At 40.2% G+C, this 11,914-nt stretch overlaps 1 non-coding gene across 1 annotated transcript in view; it reads right to left on the bottom strand.

Moving 5' to 3' along the window:
- Positions 1–577: 577 nt before the first annotated feature.
- Positions 578–11,914, bottom strand: part of LOC111169716 (uncharacterized) — a 50,205-nt gene continuing 38,868 nt past the window's right edge. The window contains exons 4-6 of the transcript XR_016391358.1: positions 3,904–3,951; positions 3,509–3,632; positions 578–2,792 (exon numbers count right to left, since the gene is read on the bottom strand). This is a non-coding gene — a transcript (uncharacterized LOC111169716). The remainder of the gene's footprint in view (positions 2,793–3,508; positions 3,633–3,903; positions 3,952–11,914) is intronic.

Raw genomic sequence — 11,914 nt, 5'->3', positions numbered from 1 at the left:
TAGAGTCTGTCATACAGAGTGAAGTAAGTCAGAAAGAGAAAGACAAATACCGTATGCTAACACATATATATGGAATTTAAGAAAAAAAATGTCATGAAGAACCTAGGGGTAAGACAGGAGTAAAGACACAGACCTACTGGAGAACGGACTTGAGGATATGGGAAGGGGGAAGGGTGAGCTGTGACAAAACGAGAGAGAGTCATGGACATATACACACTAACAAACGTAGTAAGGTAGATAGCTAGTGGGAAGCAGCAGCATAGCACAGGGATATCAGCTTGGTGCTTTGTGACCACCTGGAGGGGTGGGATATGGAGGGTGGGAGGGAGGGAGACGTGTAGTGGAATAACTGAGGACATGGAAAGGAGACGTGGCCCATGAGCCCCCCCCCAGCAAACTGGGGGCTGGCGAATAAGCCAGAACTGGAAACAGTCCTGATTGCTTTGAGCCTCCCCCCGGGCAAAACAGGGGCATGCGAATAAGCCAGAACTGCAAACAGTCCTGGATGCTTTGAGTCGCCCCCCCTCCCCCCCCCCCGGCAAACCGGGGGCTTGCGAATAAGCATTGAGTGCTTTGGGTACTGATCCATGTGATGTCCTCAGTATAATCAGAATGGTGGGAACACAAGAAAATGTCCTTGTGCTACTTCAGTATAATCAGAATAATGGAAACACAAGGCAATGTCCTTGTGCTGCTTTTGCGCTCAAGGACGAAGCAGGGCATGTCTTCAAGAAAGCCCATTGTTGCTTGTATAATCAATAAAAGCATATGTTGCTGCTTTGGCATTTCTGGAATGTTAAGAAAACAGGTCTTAAAATGTAAACATAGATAATGCTTAAATAAAAGCTACCGCAGCAGGACAGACGGCGCTGTTTTGCCTGAGCGAGCGGCAGCCCTCTACTGCTGTGTTTTGGCACAGTTCATCTCGTGTGATGAGCTTGCTTTCAGAAACCCTGTCATAAAAAAAAAACTGCAACATTTGGCGCCCGAACAGGGACCTGAAAGTAAGTAATCGCGTGATCGGGGAACCGAAGGGGAATTTGGTACGCTCAAGAGTAAGTGAAACCTTCGGGAGCAGTAGAGTAACTGTAATGGGGAATTCCCATTCAGTAGAATTTCAATACATTAGACTCCTGAAACAGTTATTACGGAGTTCAGGAGTGAAAGTGAAACCAGAGTCTTTTGATGAATTGTTTGCACTGGTTCGTAAACATTGTTACTGGTTTCAACCTACTGGTCATAACCAGTTGAATTTAAAAGTTTGGAAACAGGTTATGCAAGCCTTAAGAAGAGCTCATCAGCATGGAGACCCTACATCTGTCCGTGTTTGGTCTCTTTGTAAATTAATTTCCCTTGCCCTGGAAACATTACAATCTGAAACTGAAAGTGAAAATGGGGTGCGCCCTCAGCGTCCGAATTCTGCTCCCGATCATGCTGCTGCTTTTTGTACTCTGTTTCGTGAGTCTCTTATAGAGGACCTTCCTCTGCCTCCTCCTCCCCTTGTGTCTGAGACAGGAGAGGATTTTTCAGGTTCCAGTGATGAAGGGGCTTTTTCTGATGATGATAAAGATCGGGAGCAGGCTAGCAAACAAAATGAGATGCCACTTTCTCAACAGAATGAGATTTCTGATATACTTTCAAAGTTAAAAAATTTGATGGTTAAATTGGAAGAAAATAAAAACAACGCTACCACTACTTTATATCAGGAGCCATGTCCTACTATTCCTTCGGCTCCTCCTTTAGAATTAGCAGCTTATCCTGTTGGAGCCTCTCGTTAGTTTTGCTTTCCTCTAAAACCTGAATCTAATAGACTATTGTTGGAAGAAGAGATGAATAAGGAAGAAAAGCAATATTCTGAATCATTTTTTGCTTTCCCTATTGTTAGACCAGCTACGCCTGCTAATGATCAATTTCCGAATGGATATGTAAATGTTGAGTATAACCATCATGATATAAAAATTTTAAAAATGCTAAAAGAAGCCATTAATGCATATGGGATGCATTCTAATTATGTTCAAGGTCTTTTGTCTAGGTATGCTTCCGAAAACATATTAATTCCTCAGGATTGGGAGGCGCTTGCCAAGACTGTTCTTGAACCTGGACAATATATGCAGTTTAAGACTTGGTGGAAAGAAGGCGGTGCCTGCATTGACCTGGTGGCAAGTGAAAAAGTTTACAGACACTACCAAAAATCTTATCATTTCACAGGGTAAACCCCTCAATAGCACCAATCTTTTTGAGGCCATGATGGAAGTGTTGTCTGCACAGGTAATAAGCATATCAGCCAATGAGATAAATTGTACTAACCATACTTATTGGACTTATATTCCTAACCCTCCTCTTAATTTGGGGGTTACCTGGTGGGATGCCCCAATTCTTGTATATGTAAATGAGTCTGGATGGTTGCCTGGTCCTTTTGATGATAGAGGCCCTTTGAAGCCGGAAGAAGAAGGAAGGATAACAGAGAATTACACGGTGGGTGTTAGTGGACCTCCTATTTGTATGGGAAAGGGAGATCATTGCCTTAAAATGAATTATCAGGCATGGTTAAGTGTTGTCAAAAATGAAAGCAGATATCATGGGTTATATCTTTTGAGTGCTTATAGTTTTAAAAGTTCTAATTCTACTCTTAATGAGAATGTTTCTGCACCTTACTTGCCTCCATGCCAGGTGCCTCTTGTGGATCAATTATCGGATTGGGTCCACTGGAGTCGATGCCGAGGGGAAATGGCTCGGGTTCTTGTTAATACTTCTTGGGGAAGTGTCACTGATTGGAGCCCTTTTGGCTCCACCTGAGGAAAAAGGGGTCTGAAGAATTTACACTGGCATAGAGAGGATAACACTATTTATAGCAATACTATAAATGATACCATAGTATGGCATGCAGGAGGGTTTTCTCCTCCTGGTCCTCATTTAAATGGATATCCCATCGAAAAGGACTTGTGGAAGCTTATGGCAGCTTTGGAAAAGATTAATGCTTGGGTAGGACATATGGTTAACAAATCTGGAAATCATAGTTTGACTTTTCATAAAAATGTTACTTGGTATACTCGTAGTTGTGTAAAATTACCTTATATATTGTTAAAGGGACCAGCTGAATGGAATAAGACTCTAGGTATTATAATATGTAAAAATTGCTCTCTGTATACCTGTATTAACTCTAGTATATCTTTTAACATATCTACTAAAAGTCTGTGTATCTTACGAGTTCGGACAGGTTTTTGGCTTCCTGTCAATCTTGGAAGGGAATGGCAAGAATCTCTTCCTATGGCTGTTTTGCAATATTTAACTGATGCATTAAAAACAAGTAAAAGATTTGTAGGAATGTTGATTGCAGCTGTCATGGGTATTATAGCCATAACAGCTACTGCTGCAGTAGCTGGAGTTGCTTTAGAACAATCTATTCAGACCGTTGATTATATAACTGATGGGCATAAAAATTCTGAAATGCTTTGGTCCTCTCAACGACAAATTGATTTGGAAATACATTCGGAAATAGCAGACTTACAACAAGCTGTGGTTATGTTGCGGGACCAACTTGTAAATTTACAAAGACAAATGAAGCTACGTTGTGACTGGAATCAAAGTGCCTTTTGTGTCATTTCGGTTCCATATAATCAGTCTGCATTCCCCTGGGCAAAAATAAAAAAGCATTTATTACATCACAAAAATTTGACAGAAGAAATTGGGAATTTACAAGGGAAAATTCAACAAACTTTTCAGAAGAAATTACAACAACTTAATTCACAAGAAATATGGTCTGGAATTATTCAAGGATTTAATAATTTAAATCCCATGTCTAAATTACATGCTTTATTTGGTTCTACTGCAGGATTGCTAATGCTCATTATAATAATAATCATATGTTTAATTGTAGTCCGATGATGAGTGAAAGCTACCCACCATGCAACACTGCAACAAGCTTCCATGTTCTCCTTGATGCTGCACAAGCTGCAAAACAAAAAGGGAGAAATGTAGTGGAATAACTGAGGACATGGAAAGGAGACGTGACCCATGAGCCCCACCCACCCAGCAAACTGGGGGCTGACGAATAAGCCAGAACTGGAAACAGTCCTGATTGCTTTGAGCCCCCTCGGCAAACTGGGGGCATGCAAATAAGCCAGAACTGCAAACAGTCCTGGATGCTTTGAGCCTCCCCCCCTGGCAAACCGGGGGCCTGCGAATAAGCATTGAGTGTTTTGGGCACTGATCCATGAGATGTCCTCAGTATAATCAGAATGGTGGGAACACAAGGAAATGTCCTTGTGCTACTTCAGTATAATCAGAATAATGGAAACACAAGGCAATGTCCTTGTGCTGCTTTTGCGCTCAAGGACGAAGCACGGCATGTTTTCAAGAAAGCCCATTGTTGCTTGTATAATCAATAAAAGCATATGTTGCTGCTTTGGCATTTCTGGAATGTTAAGAAAACAAGTCCTAAAATGTAAACATAGATAATGCTTAAATAAAAGCTACCACAGCAGGACAGACAGCGCTGTATTGCCTGAGCGAGCAGCAGCCATCTACTGCTGAGTTTCAGCATAATTCATCTCGTGTAATGAGCTTGCTTTCGGAAACCCTGTCATAAGAAAAACTACAACAGAGACGCAAGAGGGAACTGATATGGGAACATATGTATATGTATAACTGATTCACTTTGTTATAAAGCAGAAACTAACACACCATTGTAAAGCAATTATACCCCAATAAAGATGTTAAAAAAAATCCTTAACAAAATACTATCAAACAGAATCCAACAGCACATCAACTGGATCATACACCATGATCAAGTGGGGTTTATTTCAGGAATGCAAGGATTCTTCAATAGAAGCAAATCACTCAACGTGATACACCATATTAAAAAATTGAAGGAGGAAAAACTTATGATCATCTTAATAGATGCAGAGAAAGCTTTCAACAACATTCAACACCCATTTGTGATAAAAACCCTGCAGAGTGAGCCGCGGCTAAAAGCACGGACCCCAGGGACGGGCGGGATACGCTAAGGCTGCTGCTGCCACCACCAAGGGGCCTGTGTGCGAGCACAGGTCACTCTCCACACCCCTCTTCCAAGGAGCCTGTGCAGCCTGCCACTGCCAGGTTCCCGGGATCCAGGGACAGCTTCCCCGGGAAAACACACAGCGGGCCTCAGGCTGGTGCAACATCACGCTGGCCTCTGCTGCTGCAGGCCCGCCCCGCACGCAGTGCCCCTCCCTCCCCCCACGGCCTGTGTGCGCCAGAGTCCCCGAATCAGCGGCTCCTTTAACCCCATCCTGTCTGAGCAAAAAACAGACGCCCTCCAGCGACCTACATGCAGAGGCAGGGCCAAATCCAAAGCTGAGCCCCTGTGAGCTGTGAGAACAAAGAAGAGAAAGGGAAATCTCTCCCAGCAGCCTCAGAAACAGCGGATTAAAGCTCCACAATCAACTTGATGTACCCTACATCTGTGGAATACATGAATAGACAATGAGTTATCCCAAATTGAGGAGCCGTGTGGATGAAAGGCTATTGGTGCTGCAGCCAGGAGTCAGGGCTCTGCCTCTGAGGTAGGAGAGCCAACTTCAGGACACTGGCCAACAAGAGACCTCCCAGCTACACATAATATCAAACAGCGAAAATCTCCCAGAGACCTCCATCTTAACACCAGCACCCAGCTTCACTCAACGACCAGCAAGCTACAGTGCTGGACAACCTATGCCAAACAACATAGCAAAACAGGAACACAACCCCACCCATTAGCACAGAGGCTGCCTAAAATCATAATAAGGCCACAGACACCCCAAAACACACCGCCAGACGTGAACCTGCCCACTAGAGAGACAAGATCCAGCCTCATCCACCACAACACAGGCACTAGTCCCCTCCACCAGGAAGCTTACACAACCCACTGAAACAACCTTAGCCACTGGAGACAGACATCAAAAACAGCGGGAACTACGAACCTATAGCCTGCAAAAAGGAGACCCCAAACACAGTAAGATAAGCAAAATGAGAAGACAGAAAAACACACAGCAGATAAAGGAGCAAGATAAAAATGCACCAGACCTAACAAATGAAGAGGAAATAGGCAGTCTACCTGCAAAAGAATTCAGAATAATGATAGTAAGGATGATCCGAAATCTTGGAAATAGAATGGAGAAAATGCAAGAAAAAGTTAACAAGGACCTAGAAGAAATAAAGATGAAACAAGCAATGATGAACAACACAATAAATGAAATTAAAAGTACTCTAGATGGGATCAATAGCAGAATAACTGAGGCAGAAGAACGGATAAGTGACCTGGAAGATAAAATAGTGGAAATAACTACTGCAGAGCAGAATAAAGAAAAAAGAATGAAAAGAACTGAGGACAGTCTCAGAGACCTCTGGGACAACATTTAACGCACCAACATTCCAATTATAGGGGTTCCAGTAGAAGAAGAGGAAAAGAAAGGGACTGAGATAATATTTGAAGAGATTATAGTTGAAAATTTCCCTAATATGGGAAAGGAAATAGTTAATCAAGTCCAGGAAGCACAGAGAGTCCCATACAGGATAAATCCAAGGAGAAATACGCCAAGACACATATTAATCAAACTGTCAAAAATTAAATACAAAGAAAGCATATTAAAAGCAGCAAGGGAAAAACAACAAACAACACACAAGGGAATCCCCATAAGGTTAACAGCTGATCTCTCAGCAGAAACCCTACAAGCCAGAAGGGAGTGGCAGGACATACTGAAAGTGATGAAGGAGAAAAACCTGCAACCAAGACTACTCTAGCCAGCAAGGATCTCATTCAGATTTGATGGAGAAATTAAAACCTTTACAGACAAGCAAAAGCTGAGAGAGTTCAGCACCACCAAACCAGCTTAACAACAAATGCTAAAGGAACTTCTCTAGACAAGAAACACAAGAGAAGGAAAAGACCTATAATAACGGACCCAAAACAATTTAGAAAATGGGAATAGGAACATACATATCGATAATTACCTTCATTGTAAATGGACTAAATGCTCCCACCAAAAGACACAGATTGGCTGAATGGATACAAAAACAAGACCCTTATATATGCTGTCTACAAGAGACCCACTTCAGACCTAGAGACACATACAGACTGAAAGTAAGGGCATGGAAAAAGATATTCCATGCAAATGGAAACCAAAAGAAAGCTGGAGTAGCAATTCTCATATCAGACAAAATAGACTTTCAAATAAGGACTATTAGAAGAGACAAAGAAGGACACTACATAATGATCAAGGGATCGATCCAAGAAAAAGATATAACAATTGTAAATACTTGTGCACCCAACATAGGAGCACCTCAATACATAAGGCAAATACTAACAGCCATAAAATGGGAAATCGACAGTAACACATTCATAGTAGGGGACTTTAACGCCCCACTTTCACCCATGGACAGATCATCCAAAATGAAAATAAATAAGGAAACACAAGCTTTAAATGATACATTAAACAAGATGGGCTTCATTGATATTTATAGGACACTCCATCCAAAAACAACAGAATACACATTTTTCTCAAGGGCTCATGGAACAATCTCCAGGATAGATCATATCTTGGGTCACAAATCAAGCCTTGGTAAATTGAAGAAAATTGAAATTGTATCAAGTATCTTTTTGGACCACAATGCCATGAGACTAGATATCAATTACAGGAAAAGATCTGTAAAAAATACAAACACATGGAGGCTAAACAATACACTACTTAATAATGAAGTGATCACTGAAGAAATCAAAGAGGAAATTAAAAAATACCTAGAAACAAATGACAATGGAGACACAACGACCCAAAATGTATGGGATTCAGAAAAAGCAGTTCTAAGTGGAACGTTTATAGCAATACAAGCCCACCTTAAGAAGCAGGAAACATCTCGAATAAACAACCTAACCTTGCACCTCAAGCAATTAGAGAAAGAAGAACAAAAAAACCCCAAAGCTAGCAGAAGAAAAGAAATCATAAAAGTCAGATAAGAAATAAATGAAAAAGAAATGAAGGAAACAATAGCAAAGGTCAATAAAACTAAAAGCTGGTTCTTTGAGAAGATAAACAAAATAGATAAACCACTAGCCAGACTCATCAAGAAAAAAAGGGAGAAGACTCAAATCAATAGAATTAGAAATGAAAAAGGAGAAGTAACAACTTACAGTGCAGAAATAAAAAAGATCATGAGAGATTACTACAAGCAACTCTATGCCAATAAAATGGACAATCTGGAAGAAATGGACAAAGTCTTAGAAATGCACAACCTGCCAAGACTGAATCGGGAAGAAAGAGAAAATATGAACAGACCAATCACAAGCACTGAAATTGAAACTGTGATTAAAAATCTTCCAACAAACAAAAGCCCAGGACCAGATGGCTTCACAGGCGAATTCTATCAAACATTTAGAGAAGAGCTAACACCTATCCTTCTCAAACTCTTCCAAAATATAGCAGAGGGAGGAACACTCCCAAATTCCTTCTACGAGGCCACCATCACCTTGATACCAAAACCAGACAAGGATGTCACAAAGAAAGAAAACTACAGGCCAATATCACTGATGAACATAGACGCAAAAATCCTCAACAAAATACAAGCAAGCAGAATCCAACAGCACATTAAAAGGATCATACACCATGATCAAGTGGGGTTTATTCCAGGAATGCAAGGATTCTTCAATATACGCAAATCTATCAATGTGATAAACCACATTAACAAATTGAAGGAGAAAAACCATATGATCATCTCAATAGATGCAGAGAAAGCTTTTGACAAAATTCAACACCCATTTATGATAAAAACCCTGCAGAAAGTAGGCATAGAGGGAACTTTCCTCAACATAATAAAGGCCATATATGACAAGCCCACAGCCAACATCAGCCTCAATGGTGAAAAACTGAAAGCATTTCCACTAAGATCAGGAACAAGACAAGGTTGTCCACCCTCACCACTGTTATTCAACATAGTTTTGGAAGTTTTAGCCACAGCAATCAGAGAAGAAAAGGAAATAAAAGGAATCCAAATCGGAAAAGAAGAAGTAAAGCTGTCACTGTTTTCAGATGACATGATACTATACATAGAGAATCCTAAATATGCTACCAGAAAACTACTAGAGCTAATCAATGAACTTGGTAAAGTAGCAGGATACAAAATTAATGCACAGAAATCTCTGGCATTCCTATACACTAATGATGAAAAATCTGAAATTGAAATCAAGAAAACACTCCCATTTACCATTGCAACAAAAAGAATAAAATATCTAGGAATAAACCTACCTAAGGAGACAAAAGACCTGTATGCAGAAAATTATAAGACACTGATGAAAGAAATTAAAGATGATACAAATAGATGGAGAGATATACCATGTTTTTGGATTGGAAGAATCAACATTGTGAAAATGACTCTACTACCCAAAGCAATCTATAGATTCAATGCAATCGCTATCAAACTACCACTGGCATTTTTCACAGAAGTAGAACAAAAAATTTCACAATTTGTATGGAAACACAAAAGACCCCGAGTAGACAAAGCAATCTTGAGAACGAAAAACGGAGCTGGAGGAATCAGGCTCCCTGACTTCAGTCTATACTACAAAGCTACAGTAATCAAGATAGTATGGTACTGGCACAAAAACAGAAGATAGATCAATGGAACAGGATAGAAAGCCCAGAGATAAACCCACGCACATATGGACACCTTACCTTTGATAAAGGTGGCAGGAATGTACAGTGGAGAAAGGACAGCCTCTTCAATAAGTGGTGCTGGGAAAAATGGATATATACATGTAAAAGGATGAGATTAGATCGCTCCCTAACACCATACACAAAAATTAGCTCAAAATGGATTAAAGACCTAAATGTAAGGCCAGAAACTATCAAACTCTTAGAGGAGAACATAGGCAGAACACTGTATTACATAAATCACAGCAAGATCCTTTCTGACCCACCTCCTAGAGTAATGGAAATAAAAGCAAAAAGAAACAAATGGGACCTAATGAAACTTCAAAAATTTTGCACAGCAAAGGAAACCATAAACAAGACCAAAAGACAGCCCTCAGAATGGGAGATAATATTTCCAAATGAAGCAACTGACAAAGGATTAATTTCCAAAATTTGCAAGCAGCTCATGCAGCTCAATAACAAAAAAACAAACAACCCAATCCAAAAATGGGCAGAAGACCTAAATAGACATTTCTCCAGAGAAGATATATAGACTGCCAACAAACACATGAAAGAATGCTCAACATCATTAATCATTAGAGAAATGCAAATCAAAACTACAATGAGATATCATCTCACACCAGTCAGAATGGCCATCATCAAAAAATCTAGAAACACTAATTGCTGGAGAGGGTGTGGAGAAAAGGGAACACTCTTGCACTGCTGGTGGGAATGTGAATTGGTTCAGCCACTATGGAGAGCAGTATGGAGGTTCCTTAAAAAACTACAAATAGAACTACCATATGACCCAGCAATCCCACTACTGGGCATATACCCTGAGAAAACCAAAATTCAAGAAGTGTCATGTACCAAAATGTTCACTGCATCTCTATTTACAATAGCCCGGAGATGGAAGCAACCTAAGTGCCCATCATCCGATGAATGGATAAAGAAGATGTGGCACATGTATACAATGGAATATTACTCAGCCATAAAAAGAAACGAAATTGAGCTATTTGTAATGAGGTGGATAGACCTAGAGTCTGTCATACAGAGTGAAGTACGTCAGAAAGAAAAAGACAAATACCGTATGCTAACACATATATATGGAATTTAAGAAGTAAAAAAATGTCATGAAGAACCTAGGGGTAAGACAGGAATAAAGACACAGACCTACTGGAGAAGTGACATGAGGATATGGGGAGGGGGAAGGATGAGCTGTGACAGGGGGAGAGAGAGTCATGGACATGTACACACTAACAAACGTAAGGTAGATAGCTAGTGGGAAGCAGTTGCATGGCACAGGGATATCGCCTTGTGCTTTGTGACTGCCTGGAGGGGTGGGATAGGGAGGGTGGGAGGGAGGGAGATGCAAGAGGGCAGAGATATGGGAACATATGTATATGTATAACTGATTCACTTTATTATAAATCAGAAACTAACACACCATTGTAAAGCAATGATACCCCAATAAAGATGTTAAAAAAAAAACCTGCAGAAAGTAGGCATAGAAGGAAATTTTAACAACATAATATAGTCCATATATGACAAACCCACAGCCAACCTCTTCCTCAACGTTGAAAAACTTAAAGCATTTCCACTAAAACCAGGCACAAGACAAGGTTACCCACTCTCACCACTCTTATTCAACATAGTTTTGGAAATTTTAGCCACAGCAATCAGAGAAGCAAATGAAATAAAAGGAATCCAAATGGGAAAAGAAGAAGTAAAGCTGTCACTGTTTGCAGATGACATGATACTATACATAGAGAATCCTAATTATACTACCAGAAAACTACTAGAGCTAATCAATGAATTTGGTAATGTAGCAGGATACAAAATTAATGCACAGAAATCTCTGGCATTCCTATACACTGATGACAAATCTGAAAGTGAAGTCAAGGAAACACTCCCATTTACCATTGTAACATAAAGAATAAAATATCTAGGAATAAACCTACCTAAGGAGACAAAAGACCTGTATGCAGAAAATTATAAGACACTGATGAAAGAAATTAAAGATGATACAAATAGGGAGAGATATACCATGTTCTTGGATTGGAAGAATCAACATTGTGAAAATCACTCTACTACCCAAAGCAATCTACAGATTCAATGCAATCCCTATCAAACTACCACTGGCATTTTTCACAGAACTAGAACAAAAAATTTCACCATTTGTATGGAAACACAAAAAACCCTGAATAGCCAAAGCAACCTTGAGAACGAAAAACAGAGCTGGAGGAATCAGGCTTCCTGACTTAAGACTATAC

Source organism: Delphinapterus leucas, chromosome X, assembly GCF_059928025.1.
Source record: "Delphinapterus leucas isolate spDelLeu-1000000601 "Yukka" chromosome X, BTC_Dleu_Yukka2, whole genome shotgun sequence".
Classification (NCBI taxonomy): Eukaryota; Metazoa; Chordata; class Mammalia; order Artiodactyla; family Monodontidae; genus Delphinapterus; species Delphinapterus leucas.
This window is presented reverse-complemented; position numbering and strand designations above follow the sequence as displayed.